Source organism: Otolemur garnettii, unplaced genomic scaffold, assembly GCF_000181295.1.
Source record: "Otolemur garnettii isolate 467f Iridium unplaced genomic scaffold, OtoGar3 scaffold00027, whole genome shotgun sequence".
Taxonomy (NCBI): domain Eukaryota; kingdom Metazoa; phylum Chordata; class Mammalia; order Primates; family Galagidae; genus Otolemur; species Otolemur garnettii.
In genome coordinates this window covers 10,150,028-10,173,906 of record NW_003852422.1, presented here as the reverse complement: position 1 = coordinate 10,173,906, position 23,879 = coordinate 10,150,028, and positions in this window count along the sequence as shown.

Here is a 23,879-nt window from a genome sequence, read left to right as displayed (position 1 = left end):
ACATTAGAGGTGGTGTCACATTGATGTGCTGCTGAACAACGTAGGCACAGGACTCCAGCTGACGAGAGAGGGGACAGAAACTTAGACTGTAGTGATGACAGAGAGAGAATGGTTTATACTTTTAAAGACATGCTAATGTGTCAGGGGAATGTATGGCAGAATCAATTTTAATTTATAGGTTCTTCCCCCACCCCAATCCCCTAACTAATTTTTACTTTTAGATAGTTAAATTGGAGAAGCAAGGGCTATGTAAAGACAGAGATGGTGTAACAGGGACAGGTGCAACAGGCCTGTTTTCTGTCTTCTGGTCAGGGACGTCCTATTGAGAGAAGCCTGGATGGATCATATACTTTGTTTATATGTTATCACCAGGGATGCTCCTTCCTGCTAGAGCATGCCATTCTGAGTGCCATTGTACTACCCCTTTGTGGACAAGGCTGGTGATACCTTCAGAAGAGCTTGTATTTCAGGCATATTCTCCAAATGCTGGAGGACTGTAAGAGGGGCTTCAGTTTTTGATGTCTGGCTTCAAACACATTTTAAGTCTCACCCCTCCCTTTTCCTCTGTTCCACATCTAGACAAACTGATAAGAAACTCCAGCTTCTCCTTTAACTGGTGCAGGCAAGAAATTCAACACCAAGCCTTTGCCTGCTTGTGGCAACCCTGATCCCATCGCCTCTCCCTAACCATAACTCAGGAGTCACTTTGGACCTGTGTTGAGGAATGCCCTGTTATCTCTAGAGAACACCATTGCGTAAGCAATACATTTTTTTCTGATACTCCTGATACGTGTAAGTGGAATAATCAGTTTTGAAATCCTATCCAAATTGTGAGTAAGAGTCCATCCTGCTTTCAGGATGAGAATAACAAGACCTCCTACCCCAACACACACACACACATAAACAAATATAGTCTGATTTAAAGAACATAAGTAGTTTCAGCATTAAAAGGAGACATATTGTCAACGCTCAAAATTATAGTAACTTCAATACTGATCTAAGGTAACATCTCAAAATACGATTTTTTTTTCATGATTTATAAAACTCAATAGGATTTCTTTTCACCAGGGTACATTGTTGTGTGCTTTGCCAAATGTTGGTTGGTTATAAGTAAATGGTTTTATATCTGGGTTCTTTGTTCTGTTCCACTGGTCTATGTTTCTATTTTTGCACCAATACCTGCTGTTTTATTGTTGTTGTTGCCATAGCCTTGTAATATAGTATGAACTGTGGTAATGTGATGCCTCTAGATTTTTTCTTTTTGCTTAAGATTACTTTGGCTATCTGGACTTTTACTGGTCCCAAATTGAGCATAGAGGTATCTTTTTTACATCTGTGGAGTACGACATTGGTAATTTCATGAGGATTACACTGAATTTGTAAATCTCTTTGGTCAGTATGGACATTTTAACAATGTTGATTTGACCTATCCATGAGCACATTTTTTTTATTTGTTTGTATCCTCTATTATTTCTCTTCTCAGAGTTTCATAGTTCTCCATGTAGCCATATTTTGCCTCTTCAGTTAAGTATATTCCTACATATTTCCTTTTGTTTGCAACCTTGTGAATGGTATTGAGTCTTTGATGTAACTTCAGTTTGACTGTTACTTGTATATAGAAATATTACAATTTATCTACACTGATATTGTATACTGAGACTTTGATGAATTATTTAGCAGCTCCAGGAGACTCTTGGTGGAATCTTTGAGGTTTTCTAGATATAAGATCAAATGGCCAGTGAAAAGTGATAGCTTGAACTCCTCTTACCTGATTTTTATGCCCTTTATTTCTTCTCTTGTCTGATTGCTCCAGGACTTACAACACTGTATTAAAAAGAAGTGGTGACAATGGGTATTCTTGTCTTGTTCCAGTTCTTAGGAAGAGTGTCTTCAACTTTTTCTCATTCGATATGATGTTGGCTATGGATAGGTTTTTTATTTTTGAAATATGTTCCATCTATGCCTAGTGTTTTTAGGATTTTTTTCAATAAATGGTGCTGTGAAAATTGGGTAGCCGAATGCCTATGAATGAAACAGGCCCCACCTCTCACCACTCACAGGAATTAACTCAAGACAGATAAAAGATCTAAGTCTAAGACATGAAACCACAAGAATTCTAGAATAATATGTAGGAAAGACTCTTGTAGTTTTGTCCTAAGCAAATTATTTATGACTAAGATTCCAAAAACAATGATAGCAACAACAAAAATTAATAAACGAACTTTGGTTAAACAAAAAGGTGTCTGCACAGGAAGGTAACAACAGAGACCATGGGCAACCTACAGAATGAAAGAAAATATTCATAAGGGGCACATCGATCAAGAGCTAATATCCAGAATTTACAAAGAACACAAGCAAAGCAGCAGGAAAAAAAAAATCAAACAACCCTATTAAAAAGTAGGTAAAAGACATGAACAAAAGCTTCTCAAAAGAAAAAAGAAAAATGCCCAGTAAACACACGAAAAAATTTTCAGCATCATTAATTGTCTGGGAAATACAAATTAAAACCATAAGGAGATACTACCTTACCCCAATTAGAGTAGCTTTTATAAAAACTCCAAAAACTATAGATGCTGGCCTGAATGCAGAAGAGAAAGAATGCTTATACCTTTGTGGTGGAGCTTCATATTCGTGTAACCCTTAAAGAAAACAGTATGAAGATTCTTCAAAGACTAAAAGTAGACCTATCATTTGATCCAGCAATACCCCCCATTGTGTATCTACCCCCCAAAGAAGGCTTTTTGTCAAAAGCCATGTGCACATGAATGTTTATTGCAGCACAATTCATAGTTACAAAGATGTGGAATCAAGTCAGTGCCCATCAGTTTATTAGTGGTTTAATAAAATGTGGAATATGTATACCGTGGGGTACTACTCAGCCATTAAAAAAGATGAATTAATACCTTTGCAACACTCTTAATGGAACTGGAGACCATTCTCCAAAGTGAAGCATCTCAAGAATGGAGAAACAAATGCCACGTGTACTCACTATTAAACTCAACTAACTGATGAGCGCACCTGTGCTCAGGGGGCAGCAAAAAGCAGTGGAAATCAACAAGGGGGGTGTGGGAGAAGGGAAGGGCAAAAACCTCCCTACCAGGTACAAGAACACCATTTGGGTGATGGACACAGTTACAGCCAGGACTCAAGCCTTACAAAAGCAGTCCATGTACCCTAAAACGTTTGTGCCCTTTTAATATTTTGAGATGAAAGGAGAAAAATGAAAATGATAAAAAAATGAAATAAAACTGAATATAATAAGATATTGAGAATGAATGCTTTTACATACTTGGTAATTAGCAAATGACGTAGTTGGCTGTGGACAAATACTTTATAATCCTATATTCTATACACAGCTGCAAAAGGCTGAGATTAGAATGTGCTCCAAGGACTCTAAAACCGTCCGGCCAATTCACTCCAGTACCCTATTCATAACCTCAGCCATCTATGTGATATACCGTCTTTCCACTGAACCTATAAATATAGGCAGTTTATTTACAGAGGAAGTGATCCAGTAAATACACAGTCAGAAGCAGGCACTTGGAAAATTTGGACCATTGTAACTTTTACAACTTCTTCACCTGTAGAGTGAAAGTAAAATGTTCCAAAATGTCAGGTTATAATAGAATCGCCTGCGAAGACTGAGAACCTTTCCGTGGAGTTACACCAGCTCCAGACTGTTTAATCATCACATCTCACGTCTTCTGCTTCCCAGGGGTAGAAAAAAAGACGTTGGCAGGAGACGACAGGAACCACAAATACTATGTAGAGGACAAATTATTTAAGTTTTGTGGTAATAACATATGCTATTCTTAATTCTGTCCAAATTTTGAGTTGGTCATTTCTAAATAAAGATATTCAATTGACAAATGAGTGTGCATAAGTCTATACGTGAGGTAGTGACAAATCATTTATGATGTTGAATAGGATATTTTTAATGAATCCTTTCCTGGGGTCTCACTGTGAAAAATGCAAATTCCTTGACTATATTTTGCAAATCCTTTTAACCTACTAAACCATCACATTGCATATAGTATAGTGAATTGTGTGTTCCTTAGTGCAAATAGTAGTATTAGACATATTTATAAGGTGTTTCCATTTCCCATTCTCCATTACGCTAGGTAAATTATGTGTTTTATGTATAATTTGCTAAAATTAATATTGTTAAAAATTTTTGTGTTAACTAAAGGGATTCTCAGTTTTTAAATTTGTGTTATGGAATGTTGAAACCTGATTAAACGTTCTAATAAGAGAAACTGTCATTTAATTGTTGTGCATTTTTAGAAAAGTCATCTTTCTTACATAAGCCTGAATTTCCTTTTATGCAAATGACAGGCTTGTAGTAAACCAATGGGACTTTGGGGAAAGACACAGAGTCATGTTTAAACCAGAGGCTCAGGGATCAAACTGATTGATTTTAAGTTCTGATTCTGCCATTTAATAAGTGATAATTTGACTAAGTTATTTAAACTCTCTGCAATATTTCTGACAGGAATATTTGAGTGTTAAGGACTAAACAAAAGTGCCCCAAATAAATCATGTCCATATGTATTATTTGTTAATAATAACCCTGGAAATTTTAGAAGAAATCATCTGATACATTATTTACCAGCTAAAATTATTACAAAAGAGTCTGCTCCAGTGTACAGTATAGAAAATAGCACAGTCTAGTATACAAAATAAACTTATTCATTTAACTAAGTTTTTAAAAAGTGATATATAGACAATACAGACAAAGCTATTACTCAAATCTTTAGTTCTTTTTTCCCTTTAACGTATGAATTATATTCTGAAAAACTATCTATTTGATAAAGTCTGCTTGCACGAATTTTTTTATAGTATCAAACACATTTCACTGGGTAACAACAGGAAATAGGAGAAGCAGATGAAACATGAAATTGAATCTCATGAGAGATAAAAGGAACAATTACAGTAAATTACTTTAAGGTAGTTTCAAGGAGCTAGTCCCTCAAACAGCACAAACAAAAACTCTTCTTTGGAGAACTATGAAAAAACTTATTGACAAATAATGAATGGAAAAAAGTTATAATCAAAAAATCCTTAAGAAGTTTTTATTGTATTTTTATTTCCTACTATGAATTTTAATGGTATCTATATATTTCTTTTGCCAGTGAAGACTGTCAGAATTGCTAATTTATTTTATTTAGAATTATAATACTATGTATTTTGACTTCATGTGGCACACAAATCTGTGGCTTCCATTGTTTACTCCAGGCTAAATGGAACTGACCTATGTTTCAGTATCCAGAGTATTCCTATAAAACATTTCCCAGCACATATATAAAATAAAAGTGTGCGTATGATGAGAATGCATAAGGAAGAAAAGTCTCTGTGCTGGAGAAACCGTACTTGATGCCTGATTGGGACTCTTCAATCCTCCCCTTTAATGCTAACTTCAGCCCTAGGTCCCAGAGTATACTCTATGAAAATGATTATTTTACATATTTTTCATTTAATGTTGCTACTTTTCTGTTACATTGGTGAGGGCACAGTAAGCTAAACTGTTATTCCAAGAGATACTCGGTGAGAAGCGAGTGGCTTGTTTCTCTCTGACCTAAAGCTCTGGGCCAGGGGTTCCAGCTCTGATTGCAACTCTTCCCTGAGTGTTGACTGTGGGACTCGGACTCTTTCATCTCATCAGTCTCCAATAGCTCATTTAATACTGGCATGATTGACGCCTGGATGGCATGCGGAGGCTACAGAATGCAAAAAAGAAAACAAGAAAAGGGAAGAAGGAAAAGAAAAGAAAAGAAAGAAAAAAGAGAGAGAGAGAGAAGAAAAGAAGGAGGGAGAGAGGGAAGGAGGGAGAGAGGGAGGGAGAGAGGGAGGGAGAGAGGCAAGGAGGAAGAGAGAGAGGGAAGGAGGGAAGGAGAGAGGAAGGAAGAGGGAGGGAGGGAATAAGGAAGAAAGAAAGGTAAAGGAAAGAAGGGAAGGGAGAGGATGTGTGACTGGAGTGTGCTGCTGACTAAAAGGCATTTGGTTAGAACTGGGACCCTTAGACTCACCTTCTATCTGCTAGTCCAGTGATTGACAGCTGAGTGCAAAATAGACTGAAGAATAAAGCTGTGAGCCCTTGATGAAGGGGTGACTGAAACACTTTTGATAGACAGCTAATAATCTCTACCACCTCTATTTGTTATCTTAATTTTTACCATACTAAATGTCCTTGTATGGTATTTCAGCTATCAAGAGTTCTTGAGAGGGGAAATACGTAATTTCAACGTTTTTATTGCATTAATTAGTTGATAGCATTCATGGTAAAAGGGACTGGTGCAGATGTTATTTATTGGAGCATTCATCCTGTTTTCCTCAACAGACAATGATTTCTGGAGGACAGAGACGGTGCCTTATAAACTCAGTATGATACTCTGTCCTAGTTAGTCCATGAATGTGTCAACGCCTTGGCTATGGCCTGGTAAAGTGTGGCAAGCCAAAACTGTTAATAGAATCTTACCTCCTAAAGGGGAAAAACAGTAACAATTAACTGTGCTTTGATGATGCCACGGGTGATTTGGCATTTATTTCTGACACTAATCTTAAACAAGAACATATGCAAAAGAGAATGTCTGCAAGTTAAAAACAACTCAGTAAGGATCGACCCAGATGAAGAGGTAAATCACTTCAATATCACACAAAAGCTGATAGTTTATGGGGGAAAAAAAACAACAGCTCTTTCACCTATTTCAAATATTAAAAGTGGCATATGTTTCTCTGGCCCTCCAAATAAATTAGATCACTTGGCTAGAAGTTCTTAGCTTAGTTTAATAAATACGCTATAAGAAGATGCCTTTCAAAATGTAGTAGGTGAACTGGAAAGACTGACCTACTTGAAGCTGTCTTAGAACAGACTAAATTTGATGATTTTGTAATAGACGGGATCCATGCATTCTATTTGTGGATGGATAATGATATCAAAGCTTCATGTGGAAATCTTAAAATTCTAGATCAAAGCAAATGTAAGGATTTAAATAGAGTTGTTCTAAAAAGGAAATTTAGTATAAAGACCGTATCGACCTAAATGTTAGGTTTCTAGACAATTCTTCAAAGATAAATACCATTTGAATCATTTAAAAATACCTCTACAAATTATTATAGTAAAGGGAGCATCTATTTAAAAGAGCAAATGATAAGTTTAACTCAGGACATTAATTTCAGGTGAATGTGTTTTGTTGAATATGTTTCATAATTAATTCATTTCATATATATTTAGTAATTCTCTTTAAAAAGATTTCATATTGAGAAGATTATAAGTATAAATCATTGTTTCAGAGATCAAGGAAGTTACGATCATGAATTGTTCATAGAAAAGTTGCCACTGCTGTTGTCTTATTATGAACATGTTTATAATTTAATTTCAAATACCCGATCAAAATACAATTAAAAAATATAAGATTTAGGAATTAAGGCAGAATTTCCCACAAATTTATTTAGGAGATCAAACCCATAAAATCATATTTTAATGAATGCATTTATATTTTCAATGTTTAAATTAAAAATCATTATTAATTAAATCTTCATTAATTACATCTCCATACTGACTGTTTTTGAAAGCCCCAAATAGTATTTTTTCTTCTAACCATGCTCTGGAGTGTTTTGCGGTTATTATATATAATGTCGCTACTTTCATTTCTTGTTCTTTTTATTTTCTTTCTTAATCAGGCCCAGGCAAAGTTCAAAGTCACTGCCAGGGGTTTGCAGGGCCGGGGAGGTAACTGCGGAGCCACTGCGCCCACCTTGGAGTTTTCCATGTATAGTAGTTTTCTTTCATCCGCGGTTTGCATCTTCCACAGTTTGTTACCTGTGGTCCACCATGGTCTGAAAATAATAAGTGGAAAATTCCAGAAATAAACAATTCACAAATTTTAAACTGGACGGCATTCTAAGTAACCTGATAAAATCTCTCCCCATCCCACTCTGTCCCACCCCCCAGGACGTGAATCATTTCATGGTCCAGGGCACCACACTCTCTGCACCGCCCACCCAGTAGCGCTCGGGAGCTGCCCACCCAGATTGACTGCCGAGCGGTCAGGACGATACTGCTTGTTTTCAAGTCATCTTTATTTTATGTAATAATAGCCCCAAAGCACAAGATGAGTGATGTTGGTCACTCAGATATATTTAGAGAGAGAGAGGAAGGGAAAGAGAGTGTTGAAAATTTATTTGTGGAATATTAGGTTGATATCTGAGTGTTAGACTTGACTTAAGTGACTAACAATAGGACACATCTCACATAGTATGAAAAATGTTGAGAGGAGACCAAAAGGTAATGCATGGGGAAAATATTTGTCTGCTGAGAAAAGTTAGAGCGACGTGCGAATTATCTTTAAATAACTGAAAGAATAATAGCATGTGGGAAATTAGATGTGTAGAGTAAAACCCCATATCAGAAAATTAACATTAGTGGGTAGAAAACAGGGTAAGGAAGATTCTGTACTAATATTCTGAAAACAATTACTGAAAATAGTGGACTAACATTTCTTTGAAATGGGTTTATTTTCATAATTGTGGATGCAGTTAGGCAGAGATGAAGGATCCATTTGTAGAATATCTTTTTTTTTTGAGACAGAGCCTCAAGCTGTCCCCCTGGGCAGAGTGCCGTAGCATCACAGCTCACAGCAACCTCCAACTCCTGGGCTCAAGCAAGTCTCCTGCCTCAGCCTCCCAAGCAGCTGGGACCACAGGCACCCACCACAACGCCCGGCCATCTTTTGGTTGCAGCCGTTATTGTTGTTTTGGTGGGCCGGGCTGGAATCGAACCCGCCACCTTAGGTGTATGTGGCTGGTGCCCTAGCCACTTGAGCCACAGGCACCGAGCCCATTTGTAGAATATTTTAAGCAAATTTATGAAGTTCATGAGGATCTGAAGAGTATGCTAATGATCACATTTGATTACAATATTCTAGTATTTTACCTAGCCTCATTATAATGATGATTAATTCATGCATATATTTAATGAAATATACTCAGTAACAGAAATTACATAATATGCATTCCTTTTGTTTTTCTTTTTGCAGTTTTGGCCAGGGCTGGGTTTGAACCTGCCACCTCTGGCATATGGGGCCGACGCCCTACTCCTTTGAACCACAGGTGCCACCCTATAATATGCATTTCTTTATTAAAGTGATTAGTACCATAATGAATATAATACTTTCATTTACATATAATACTTTCATTTACAAAAAGTAAGTAATTACTGAAAAAGTGAAAACAGCCTAGAGGTACACATTCATTTATAAAAATAAATATGAAATGTTACAAAGTTCTCTCATAGTCGGTTCTACTGACAGTCATGCCAAAATATATTGATGTTCTTTTCACTTTACCTATTATTTATTATAGATTTATTTTTCTTGTGTTTGTTATTAATCAATGTTAATGTTACTTAAATAACCTAAACCAGCGTTATTTATTTTGTTCTGTTTTTATGAAACTTTGTAGAATGTATCATTTATAAAGTGCCAAGAAAAGAATTAAGACTTTAAATATTTATTCAAAATTTTCTAAATGAATTTGCACCTGAGAAGTTTTAATCAACTTTAATTCTGGTAGTTTACTGTAATATGAATCTATCAAAGGTAAACATTCCATAACGTAATGCATCTGTTTGCCAAGTGGTTAGAAGAATCCTGGTTAAACAATTATTATAAATACATTTTTGTCTCAATCATTCATATCTCTGCTTTTAAAAAGATTTTAATAGATTTTCTTTTAAGCGATTACCAGAGGAATGGGTAAGATGGGATAACAGGAAAAATAAAATATTACCCTATGTGATGGTTAATTTTCTGTGTCAACTTGGCTAGACCATCATAGCTAAGGGCAAATATTCTAGATGCTTTGAGAAGGTAGTTTTTAAGATGAGATTAACATTTAAGTCAGTAGACTTTGAGTAAAACAGATTATTCTCCATAATATACATGAGTTTTAGGCAGTTAGTTGAAGAATTTAATAGAGCAAAGGCTGATCTTCAGCAAGGAGGATAGAAATCTGCCAGCTGCAACAGAAACTCCGTCCTGAGTTCCAGGCTGCTAGTTCACCCTCTGACAGTCTCCACAATCCTGTGAATCAATCCCTTAAAATCCATTCTCTCTCTCTCATCATATACATAGGTGTAGGTATTGTAGATGAAGATACACATAAATCTACCATCTGTCTATTTATACATCTTATTGGTTCTGTTTCCCTGAAAAAAATCTTGATTAATACAACCTCGGAAAGTAATAGAAAGTTATTTTCTAAAACATTACAATGTATTTCATAACTTCGTCTTAATGGCCTCTTTAACAGAGGTTATATCTTTATATAGTGATGTTCTGATATTAAAAGTTAAACACATAAAAAACATGTGTTTTATGTGTCTAATTTATCCATATATACATATTTCAAGACATGATATGTTTAGCATTCTGAAATACTAGGGGATAAGAGCTAACTGCTGACTGTGTTGTGGACAAGTCAGACCTTTAGTTGTCTTTATCCCCAGATGAAGGCAGTTTGAAGAGTAGTGTAGGGGGTCACATTGACAAGGGAAGGAATATGATGGTCATTCAATGAGTCAACGAGGGTAGTTTACTGTTACTTTAGTATCATACACTAGTCTAGACTTTGGACTTTTGTACATATAATTAAAGTCTATGACTGGTTGACTTTAAGAGCAGAACTGTTATAAGACTAGTCTGATTTTTTCTATATAATCAGGGCAAGCCTGGTTCAATCACCTGAAAGGTCTGAAAAGAAGAACTGAGTCTTCCTTGAAAAAAAAAAATTCTGACTGTAAACAGCAGCTTTAGTTGACACCTGAGTGTCCCTGCCTAACTTTCCCCAGAGCCTGCTCAGTCCAAGAGTCCCATGAGCCACTCTGTTACTCGCCTGATTCTCTAATTGGGAATGGATACATATTCCTGGATGCAATTGTGCGATCAATGTCTGGGTCTTTCTGTGCAAGATCTCAGACTTGCCAATGTCAATTCACTGAGTGTGAGCTCTAGGAAGAATAGAGGTGCCTGGACTCAGGCTCACTACAGAAAGCAGACTGTAATCTCCTGGCAGTTCTCAAATGTATTTAAATTGACTTGCTTTGGTTGAAGCTAACATTTTAAAATTTATTTTTCTCGATAATTTTTATATGCAGAGGGAAATGCATGTATAATATTCCATCTTCAAGAAGCAAAATCTTCTCTTTTAGTAACCAATGTACATTGCAGGATTGTAAATCAATGTGAATTTCATCATTTGAAAGGATTTAGCCTAATGAATAACATTAAACTTTACTTATGAATAATAAACTCCCTGATTAAATTTTCACAAAATTTCATTATATGTAAACATCTTCTTTTTGTTTCCTGTGTGGGATGCAATCAAGTAGGTGTACTGAGAAGCTAGTGTTAGTAATTGCCTAGTAATTTTCTTGCAATTAGCAAAAAAATCGTATTGCTCTGGAGGAGAGGAGCTGAGATGGTAGAAAACAGAAGAATGTAAATGTTGAAATAAGTATCAGGGAAATCAGGATTAAAGTTCTGGGTAAAATAAATTAACCTTATATTTCAAAAAGTAAAATATTCCACCTTAAAAAAAAAAAAAGAGCTAATAAATGGAAACATCTGCTCCATAATCTGTGGAAACTGGGATGCTTTTTCTTTCTTTACCACCAAAGGTCAAACTGGCCTCTGTCATTGGAAGGTAGTCACCTAGCTTGAGAAGGAAAGCAAAACTTCATGTGTATTTTTCTTTCTTTCTTTTCTTTATCCTTTTTTTTTTTTTCTTTTGTTTTCCTCAGCAGAGTGCCACATGGTATCTTAGCTCACAGGTGTTGGGCTTGAGCAATCCTCTTGACTCAGCAAACTCTTGGGTTCAAGCAATCCTCTGACTCAGCCTCCTGAGTAGCTGGGACTACTGGCACCTGCCACAATGCTTGGCCATTTTTAGAGATGGGGTCTCCTCTGGTTCAGGCTAGTCTTAAACTCCTGAGCTCAAGCAATCCACCCTCCTTGGCCTCCAAGAGTACTAAGATTAAAGGCGTGAGCCACCATACCCAGTCCATGTGTATTTTTCCCTATGAAGATTATCAGAGAAGATGAGAACACAAAGATATTTAGCACAAATCCTAAGTCAAGAAGATGGAGCATGAAGAAATAGGGCCCAGAAAGAAAGAGAGAGAACTCTGTGGATTTCAAGTTATATTTCATACTGTCAGAACTAAATGGATATCATAACATTTGGAGAAGAGTTTGGTCTCTATGCAAAATTTTTTAAACAGGCAGCACATTTTATTAGCCTAAGGCCAAATCAAGTGGGATCCACATACACACAGTTTATAATATCTTACCAAGTACACATTGTTAAATAAACACTAGGGACTGGGAAGGTGAACTAAAATACAGAAAATATCTATTTAGCAAAAGATTAATTTATCAATATAGAATGGGATATTTAAATTGCAGTGTCTTCTGGAAGAAAACCAATGACAAGGGGAGATAAAATTATAGACTAGAATGTTCTGTAATGTCAAAAAAATACAACAGAAAATGAGATCACCAAGGAATAGCTTCATGTGTCAATGACGTGTATTATCTCTCCGCACTCAGGCTTAACTCTGTGCTCAAAAATAATCATGGAGAAACTTACCAGTGTTATTCACTTTCCAATGATTTCTAGACTCCACAAAACACATCTAATTTTTTTAAATACCATTATTTCTAATAAGTTGCGTCTGAAGGCAATACTATGTTTGTTTAAATCCTTAGGGTTATCAGTCATTTTTTAATCCCTAAGCATATATTAGAATATTTCTGCTGTATGATCATTTTTGTAGATGGCAAAGTCTCTGAATGATCTCTGAATGATCATTTTTGTAGGTGGCAAAGTCTCTCTTTTACCTGATAATTTCTTGTGACAATGTTTCTGAGGAAGAAATGTTCTCTCTTTAGCACGTGGCACCAATTCACTGGCTCTTAGTACACAGGCCTTTCCTCGGTGCCAGTTAAGAAGGTGTATTTTTTAAAGGCTTTCACAAGGAGAATGAACTATAAACACACAAAAAAATGTGTCAATCTTTAGGGAGGAAGAAACAATTTATTGCCTTATTTTTGTGGAGAGAGAGGAAAAAAAGCATAGGAGGTAGGAAAAATGGAAGAAAAGAAGGAAGAAGAGAAGAAAAGAAGAAATCGGATATATTCTATCACCTATAAAGTATTTTATCTCCTTGGATTATGTAATAAAATAAGACTAAACGTTTTCTATTTTTTTCAAATTCCTTAACAACTAAAAATTCTTAATTCCTCTATAGGAAAATGAAACACCTGGGACAATAGAGTAAAATATGAATGACCCATGAAGGCGGACAGAGGACGTTTGGTATAGTGAAAATAATATCAAAATCCAGAATTGTTCTTTCAAATAATTCTGATAGCCATATACTCTTTAGTATCACTAATTTGTATCAAAATACAAAATTTTATTGTTTTTAGATAAAAAGTAGCAACCTGGTCCCTGGGCATAAAAGTAGAGAAATGATATAAATAAACATCATTAAGTATTTAACCTTATTGAGTGTTTATTTGACATCTTAATCATGTTGATCTCTGGAGCATGAGAAAGGTGTATCACTCCAATTATTCAGGTCATCTTTAAAGTTTCTCTGTACTACTTGTAATTTTCAGTCTATAGCTGTTTCACATCTTTTATTAGCTTTTTCTCAATATTTTATATTTTTGATACTATTATAATGGATTGTTTCAATTATGGTTTGTTCATTACTTCATGTAGAATAGGGTTGTTATTGTATATTAATCTTGAATTCTGCAGCTTTACTGAACTTATTTATTCTTTCCAATTCATTAAATTTTTTACACTACCCATCACATCACTTGCAAATGAAGTTTTATTATAACTGACTCTCCATTTAAACTTTAATTTATAATGTACTTGTAAAGATTTTCAGAGGACAAGTCTCCAAGAACTACTGAAATATATGGAGCCAAATTACCAGAAAATATTTACATTAAGAAATTAATAACATTAATGTGAATGACTCTAATTCCTTTTCAACATGGGTCTAAAAATAGATGAAGCATGTGCCTTAAGTGTGCTATGAATAACAACATACAATGTTTTCCCTTAACAGAATGCTCAAGGGAAGTTACACTAACACATGACTCCACAAAGCCCAAATAATCTTTGCCTCCATATTTTTATAGGAATAGGGGCATGGTTATTTTTCTCCCCATGCATGTGAGATTTCACCTGTGTTAAATGTTTAGTTTGTACAATACATTTGGACAGAAATAACTGTTGATCATTCACAAAGAGCAAGAGAACAGATCTAACAAGGATGTGTGAGGATAAGTAGAAAAAGAGAGTTGCTTACGGTATAAATGAGAAACTTTGAAGGATATGGGAGAAGAAGGTGGGACGATGATAGCTAAAAGAGACTTCTAATATTTAAAAGATTTTCACACACAAAAGTATACCCCAATCTCACATGATCTTATGTGTCTTTCATCCAATTATGTGACACGGTATTAATTTTATTCATCCTCCTTCAAAATGTTAAAATAATGACATTTTGACCATTATTACTCTTCTACTAAAAATTCCTAAAAGCAAACTTCATATGTTGATCCTGTTGACAATTATTTGGCTCCATTCTTCATAATTAAAAGAAAGAGAATCATTAATATTGTTGTTTCTTGAATTTACAAATACTTGGCACAGTTAAAATGTTTCAAACCTTCCAGCATCTTGGCAAATAAATTTGAGACAAAGAACCATAATTGCAAGTTGGCAGTTGGCAGTGTTTCTACCCTGAATTATTTACTAAGTTTTATTAAAAACACTTGAATAACACTACCAAAATTTATCACATTCGGTGGAAGGGGATTTGTGCTTGTTTAGACAATATTTTCAAAGCAGAGCTCAAAGTTTTACATAAAATAAATAGTAAACACATTTCTCTAAAAAGTTAGTCTTGGTTGTCTTTAATTGTTTTTATACAAACTTAGGTTCTTTAGAAGGCTTTATATTCAATATCGAGTGCAGCTAAAGGAAATATCTTTAGGATCTGAAAAAGAAATGCTATGTGCATCCCCAAGTTTTCCTCTCCCCACACATGCATTTGCATACTTCTCATTCTTAATGTTACTTTCGTGAGTGATTCTCACTGGTTCCAATGTGGGCTTGCTTATTTTGTTAAGTATTATAAGTAATTAAATCTGAATATGTTCTTTTCTTAAGATCTTGGTCTCCATTAATACTTGGTTCAGTTTAACTACTTCGGATCATGTTGGTTGAATAAACTCCATACACTTAGCTACCATTTCCCTGTGGCACACCCTGTATTGTCAAACTTTTCAGGAATGCTTCTTCCTCCCTTCCTGAGGGTCATTAACAGCCTACCCCTGCCCAAGGACAGCTCTTTCCAGGCTGTCTCTACACTGTGTGCTGCTTTACTATTACTCATCTTTCCCTTATTCCAGCTTCATTTATGACATGACCATTTGACTTATTTACTTCTTTTTTTAAATTTCAGATTAATATTTTTAATAATTTTTGGCACCCTCTGTGTGTATGTGTGTGTAAATGATTGGGTTACAATGTATGTGTTTGTTAGGTAAGGTCCCTCTCATCCTTGGGTCCCTCCTCCAGTCCCCATATCCCCAATGTGAATTAATTGAGTTTTTCTCTTGTGTGAACACGTATTAGTTCATCAACTGGCTCCATATTAGTATGGACTACATTGGATACTTGATTTTCCATGAGGTGATACTTTACTAAAGAGAATGTTCTCCAACTCTAACCAGGTTAATACAAAAGATGTAAAGTCTCTATACTTGTATGGCTAAATCGTATTTCATGGTATACAGATACTACAGTTTAGTAATCCATTTGTGGGTTGGGAGGGCATTTGGGTTGTTTCCACATCTTGATGATTGAAAATTACTTATTTACTTCTTACTACTCCTGTCTAAAAAAATGTATGTTTTTTCACATCTTTCTTCCCAAATCTCATCTTCCTTAGGGATATGTAAAATATTACAGTTCATGCTCCCCGTTGTAACCATACAATCATACAATTATACCATGAAATATGTTACTATAATTGTCTTCTATGTGAAAAAGACAATCTCTCTCATTTTCTGAGTATCTTTCTGTGATGGACATCGTCACTCACTCTCAAACCCCCTGGTCTCCAGTGTTCTTCTCACAAAGTATGCACATTTTGTATCTTACAGCTAGAATGATAGTTCAAAAATTGAAATATGATTATGAGAACCCTTCCATCATATTTTATTGGAACTATGGGTAAAATTATCCAAAATTCTTGCCCCAAATCAAGAAACTAAGAAATATATGTAAGATTATAGAGATTACAATACACCCACATATGACATATGTACATATGTATGCACACACAGAAGGTGCCAAAATGTGTATGCATTTTAAGAAAGGAAAAAACTGTATTAAAATTTTAATACTCAAGACATTTGATTCCTACGATTACAAGAGGTATTCAATGTGACTTGTGTTCATCTTTTGTTTTTGGTATATATTGAGTATTACAATTTTAATACAGTTTTATTTCTTTCTTAGATTGTGTATACGTTTTTTGGCATCCTCTGGTGTGTGTGTATAAAAATTGTGAGAAAAAGAGAAAATCGAGCATTTTTTACATTGGAGATCTGGCTCACAGAATCGGGCACAGACACGTTTGAAATTTGTAGTAGAACCCAGCCAGTGGTATAATTTGATGTTCTGATCTTGAGTCTAGATCCCTCAATCTCAATCTTTGCTCTTAAGGTCTTCAACTGATTATACGAGTCTCTCTCACATTATAGAGGACAAATGTGCTTTATTCAAAGTCTTATGATTTAAAAATGAATAACATCTAAAGATATCTTCAAAACACCATCTAAACTAGTATTCGAATGAATTATTGGGTGCTGTAGCCTACCCAAGTGGGACATAATATTAAACATTACAAACAGCAAATGAAAAAAAATATATGAAGTATGGAGTTGAACAATCAATTTTACATGCATACTATGCAGATTTTGGCCAATATGGACCAATTATGGTGGATATGTGCAGTATTTTGATAAGTGGAAAAAAAAATAATGGCATGATCATCCCTGGCTATAATCTCATATAGATTACACATGATTTCATACATAATCTATCATATACATATATGTAAAATATGTATTCATACAGATTTCATATAGAGTAAATACATTATTTTAATTTAAAAATATTGTTTCTCTTTAAAGTACCAAGAAGTAGCAGGATAGTAATAATGTTGTGAGCAAAGGAGTTATTATGAAAATATAGTTCTATACTTCTGTGTTGGAACAAAGTGCTGTCCAGATGAGCTAAGTCCCTCCAGTTACCCTTCTGTCATCCGGCTGGATTTGCTGCTGTGTCTTCCACAGGCACGGGATGTGTATGATACACCTTGACCCCAAATTATTCCTCACTCTGAAAATTCAGCTGATAGGAGGTAAAGAGTTAATGTTTGGGATGAAAAGACACAAACATATAGAAAATAAATAAATAAATAAACACGAAATGTGGCTAAGTTATGGCATTTGTGAGGTAGTTTTCTAGGCCAGATTTCTCAGGGTCCCCGAGAGGATTGACTGGTGTTCTACTGGTGGTACTTGCTGGAGGCAATTGACCTCGGTGACTGTCTGTGCTTGAAAAAGTAAAGCTAAAGAAAGACCATAAAAGAACTGGCAACATTTGGGGCATGTTGCTTCAGCACTGGCTAACAGAATTATATTAGAAGACATCAATATAAGACACATGTGCAAATTTTAAATTCCTAGTAGCCACATTTAAAAAAATAAAGTAAAGGCTTGGCGCCTGTGGCTCAAGCGGCTAAGGCGCCAGCCACATACACCTAAGGTGGCGGGTTCAAATCCCCAGCCCGGGCCCGCCAAACAACAATGATGGCTGCAACCAAAAAAAAAAAATGGCCAGGCGTTGTGTCGGGTGCCTGTAGTCCCAGCTACTTGGGAGGCTGAGGCAGGAGACTCGCTTGAGCCCAGGAGTTGGAGGTTGCTGTGAGCGTGATGCCATGGCACTCTACCCAGGGGGAGAGCTTGAGGCTCCGTCAAAAAAAAAAAAAAAAAGTAAAATTAATCTCAATACTATTTTACTTAAATGAACATGTGCTGGGTACTATCCTTTTCATATGCAATGAATTATTATCAATCAAAAAAATTTTCATTTCAATCAATGAAAATTATTGATGTGATATATTGTATTCTTTTGGTCTTATGTTAAACCTGTGAAATCCTGTGTGTATTTTATCTTTGTGTGAAATTTCTACTGACAGTTCAGAGTTGGTTCTCCCCACCGTGTTTGAGCTATTGGATTCATCTAGTTAGGATCAGGAAGATTTCCACCATCTATCACTGGAGCATAAGAGACTAGGGTCTTATAATGCCTTAAATTTGGTGTAACTGTTAGAAAATGGGAAAACATGCCACTGTTAAAAACAGTTTTTGGAAAATTGGGAGATTCAATCCAGGACAGAAGTATGATGCTAAGAATCACTTGATGGTTAATCTTCTAAGTTTTGTATGACTCTCAGATTCAAGCCTCTGAGATCCCCATTTGTTCATTCATTATTATTTACTGAGACCATGTTGTAAGTAATACCGGCCGAGGTGCAGAGTTGCTAGTGTTTCAGAAAAGAGACTGTGTGCAAATTATCTGTGCATTCGGTGGAACAGAAAATAAGTAATTTAGCAATAAACTATATAATTAAAAATCATGACAAATGCTATGGAACATTTTTAAAAAAGATACAGAGAAAATAAAAGTCAAAGACATGCTTGAGTAGAATCATCTGAAATGTCCTTTCTGAGGAGATATTTAAAACAGGGCTTGAAAAACAAGTGTTATAAATTATAACAGGAAAGCTATTTCACAGAGAATAAATAATATGTGCAAGAAAAGACATAAAGATAATGTAAATAGGTGCAAGAAATGAGAGAAACTCATGGGGTCTGGAAAATCGTGAGTAAAAGAAGAGAGAACATTCTTGGAAAAATGATGAGTAGCTAGTGCAGGCCATCACTGGTTCTCATATTGAGTGGACGGCCTTACCTAAGTTGTTTAATCTTTTTTTTTTCATTTCTCATTGACTACATAGAGATAATAAGAATATTTACCTCTGATGGTATTTCTAATATGTCAGTAGATATCAAATAGAAAATCCTTTGTATACTTCTTGTACATAGTAAACGTTTAATAAATGCTGGTTTTGGTCTTTTCTTAAGGAGTTTGTTTTATTTTAGGGCAGAGGAAGACAAGAGTAGTGTGAGTAGTGTCACAACATAGTACGATGAGCACCTGAGAACGATGACCCTGGCAGTTCAGAAAATTTGAAGAAGGTGAATCCAGCATTAGAAGTATTTAGAGACCAGCTAAGAATCATGGCAACAGTCCATATGAGAAAGAATGTTGATTTGTAATTGAATGATAATGGTCACGTGGAGATAAGTGAATATATATATTCAAGATCTGTTTAAAAAGGAGACTTAAAAGAACTTAAAAGAATGGATCAGATGTGGGTGATAAATGGAGAAAATTGCATCTTTCAACAAACGGTCTTGCCAATTATTTCCTGGCACTCTTTGGTATCTTAGGGACTGGAAGTATTGCTAGCACTTTCTGGGTTGAGGTTTTTGCCAATGAAAAGTTTGAAAGGTAGAAAAGTAAAGCCAATTTGGATGGAGGAAGACAAGTCGAAACCATTACTTCTCCATCAATGGCCCCAGGCACAAGCATGGATTTTAGACAGATAACAATTTGTGTAGCTTTTCTGGTATTTTCCATCTGGTTTTATAAGCAGTTGAGAATATTGTTAGAAATTTCCTTGTGCTTTTGCATATTAGTAATTTCCTAAAATCAAAGAATTTTGAAATTGAGAGCCAGCAATATTTTATTCCATCACTTCCCCATATTTAAAAAAAAATTAGCATATAGGGGTTTTTTTGTATTAAATCACCATTTGTAGGAAACAATGTTTCCTTTCTTTTTTTTTAAATTTTTCTGTCCAATATTCTAAACTGTGCTTAATTTCCTAAATGGGCTGAACTTTTCTGCCATCTTCACTGTTTCAATTTTAACTCTACCAATAAGAAGCAGTTAGGAGAATTCTGGAAGGTGAAAGATAAAAAATACAAGTGATTATCCTACTACTGATGGGCAGGATGATGGGCTTGTGCGGGAGTAATATTCTAAAGTTCCCAGATTTTAGTATTTTTTCTGCAAAATTCTTGTCAAGCTCTATAAGTATCTGTGATCGCTGACATTTTCCTGAAAATCTGATAACCCTGATTCCTAAACACGAAAGGAAACTCTAGCAAAGTTTCTTCCAGACATTTGCAAATAAAAACTTCCAATAATTCTAATGCATTTAATTTCCCAAATTAAATTTTATGTCATTTGACTTACCAAGAGCGATGAAAATCAAATATCAGTATCACTAAATCCTACAATTTTTGTTTAGCGATTTACACAGTACATGAAGAGGACATAGAGTAAGTAAATAATGCATCTGATTTTAACAACAAAAGAATTGACACTGTTTCTTATAACATTTTTGTGGATACTGCTGAAAAAAAAAAATAGGCTCTGTTTAAGTGTTTTTAGAAAGTGTATTACTCATTCCTAGATGTACCTAAATGGAATTCGCTAGCTGATACTGTAAGGTATGATACTAGTGATCTTTGATAGAAATCTATTATTTAATTTGACAGATTCATATTATCCAAGACTTTGATTAAAAGAAAAAAGAAATGTTATCATATTATCAGATGCAATCAAACTGAGAGATTGAAGAAATAATTTGTAGACCATTAAAAATTTTCTTCATCTTGTGATTTTAGCCAGTTTACAAGATAAGTTTATTTTGGCGCTTCTCAATTTCAAATCTTTCATTAATTTATTGGAAGTCATGGAGAATCTTTCAGCTGCTCGTCACGTTGTCCCAAGTTTGACACAGACTATATAAAATAATGTTGGTATAAGTTCATGCTATAGAAATCATGATAACATTTAGGCTGCCGCAGTTCATTTAATTCTTATTAACTTGAAATAGAAGGCGTCTATGACCCAAAAAGAGCAATCGTCTCTCTCAGCCCAGCTTTAATCATTCATCTTTTTGGGTAAGTGAATTTCTTAAGGGTAATTTATACCTATCCTAGGAACCTAATTTACGATTTCATTGATCACCTATTAAGCACACAGTTCTGTACTGTGCTCTGTGATTATTAAAGAGATAACTTTTTGGCATCATAAATTAGGATCTATTCAGGAAGGAGTAATAGATATGAATAAAAAAATCAAAGCAAACCAGTGATAAAAAAGAAAAATAACCACTGTATCTTCGTATGCCCTGCAAAGTGTCACTACGGGACTCTGCAAAAGAAGTGACTTGCATTTAATCCCTTTTCTAAATGTACTTCTTGGTGCATTTAGAAGTCTCTGAAAAGTGCATGTGGATGGAGAAAGTGCTTTAAAATTATTTCCGAATATGCTTTCTTAGTATTAATTTTGAAACCAAGTAGACTGATTCACACGAACCATGTTTCAAAATAAAATTTCCCATAAGAATACTGTAGTTACATCTTGACAAATTCATGTTTTAGAAAAATTTCTATAATTCTTTAGCAAAGCATTAAACTCACTTCACTGTTAAATTATATAGGGCAAAAGAATGATCTACAGGTTTTGCTTTAAAAAAATGACAGGGATGGCCACTACTTTACAAAGATCTGTATTTTATGAGGAGTAATGTATATGATAATCACTCTACCGAAAGTGTCCATTCAAAGAAATGGCTGCATGGGGAGAGATTATGGATGAAGTGTGGAGTTATATGCCAGAAATCTAGGTTATTTCAAAGTCATGTACTCTTCTTTTAACCAGGCCAAGTTAAAGTAGAGCAGGCTGACAAACTGGTTGTAAAGAAGCATCTTCTTTAAGGAGAGAAAAAAAAAAAAATACCAGAAAACCAAGAATAAAAATGTCATGGATAGTGAAATGATTCATTGATTAAAAAGTCTATTGATCCACTGGGATATGCCTGATCAGAAGCTTAGAGGATACTTAGCTAGATATAGAGCTTGCTAGCCATAGCAATAAAATTTACAGATTAAACATCTTATATACTGTATATTTTGGGGGTACATTATTAAATTGTGACTTCCAAAAACATCTCATAGTATATGAAGCAGATGTTTTTAATGATTTCCTATAAAGAAACTGAAATAATTCCAAGGAGATTATGACAACTTGATTTAGACTCTCAATTCTAGCCTTTGCTTTCAGATAGGTGTTACTGTAATTGATTTTTTCATACCAATAAACAAAAATAGAAGATTTACATTACCTGCCTGTAACTGATAGAATCAGCAATAGAACCTGTGCTTTGGAGCATAATCAGGAAAACTGGCAGATTTCACATCATATTGTTTAACTGTCAGGATGTTGAAAGGAAATCATTATTTAAATCACTAAATAACTAAACAGTACATGCCATTGTATTTGATTTTTAAAAAATACCACAAATGTTGGAAAACTATGGGTAGTGGACTAGTTGCCTGGTTTTATAAATAACATTTTTTTGGGCCGTAGCCATGCCTACTCGTTTATGTATCATCATGGGTATATGACACACTACTTGGGCGTGAGACACACCTACAAATAAGGTTTTGTGAGAACCAGACCAACACCATCTTCCCTCTGCTGTGTGGGCGGCTTCCCCCCAGAAGGCTTTGCACTTGTTTGGGTGCAATGTGACAGCACCACGACCAGGATTCCCGACTCACATACTTGGCACAAGACTGGTTTTAAGGCAATTCACAAGAACCTGCTGGCTTAGCAAAGTCTCTCCGACATCCAGAAGCTTCTACCACGTGGTAGGTATATGTGTGAGAAGCATGGTGTCACCTCTGCTAAGAACATGTCAGTGATCTTCTCCAATTTCCTCCCTCAGGAGGCTGTTCCTCCCCAGACCCCCCTGCTTTATCCCCCTCTGTCGTGATTAGTTTCTCTCTTCCTCTTCCTAACTCACTTTGAACTTACCTCTAATGGCATCTCAGTTATGATAAATATTTTGTCACACATTCATCTTTTGAATATAGTGTTCTGAGGTATTGAACGTTTTATTTTTTCTGTTTTTTTTTTTTTTTTTTTGCAGCATCTATTAAAGTGCTTGATTGATGAATAAATTAAAGTTGAATTTGAGTGCTGGCTTTCTCATCAGAGAGAACTGGGGATGAGCCTCCATTGCCGTGGGTTCTCGCTGTCTTGGGGTGTGCGTCCTTCCCCCGACTACGGCACACACACACACACATTTACCCAAATTACCTCCCAGAGTTGTGCTGAGAACATGAGATGATGCAGTGGAAAATGTCATTAAAATGTCTCTGTGTGAGTCTCTATCTCACAACTTCCTAAACAGAATCCTCCTAAAATATGGAGCAGTGCAGGATTCACATTAACCTCCCACTTGAAGGCTATTTGTAAGTATCATTCGAATTGAACCTTTGACAGAAATAATTAAGTTACAGGAGATCACATGAAGTTTGCTCATTTACCTTGTATTGCTACTTATGACAGGTGAAGGCTACTTTGGGGACTCTTTTCTTACAAAGCACTTTAACAGTTGTTTAACTATATAAGACTGAACTTTTGAAAATATTAAGAAATCTCACTACACATTCTATTACCCCCAAAGAATATCTGCCTGTTACTTGAGTATTACAAAGCAGTATCTCTTGACTCTCATTATGAATGCGAAGCTGTAAAGATATGTTACTTAAACCCATTATTATTCTGATCTT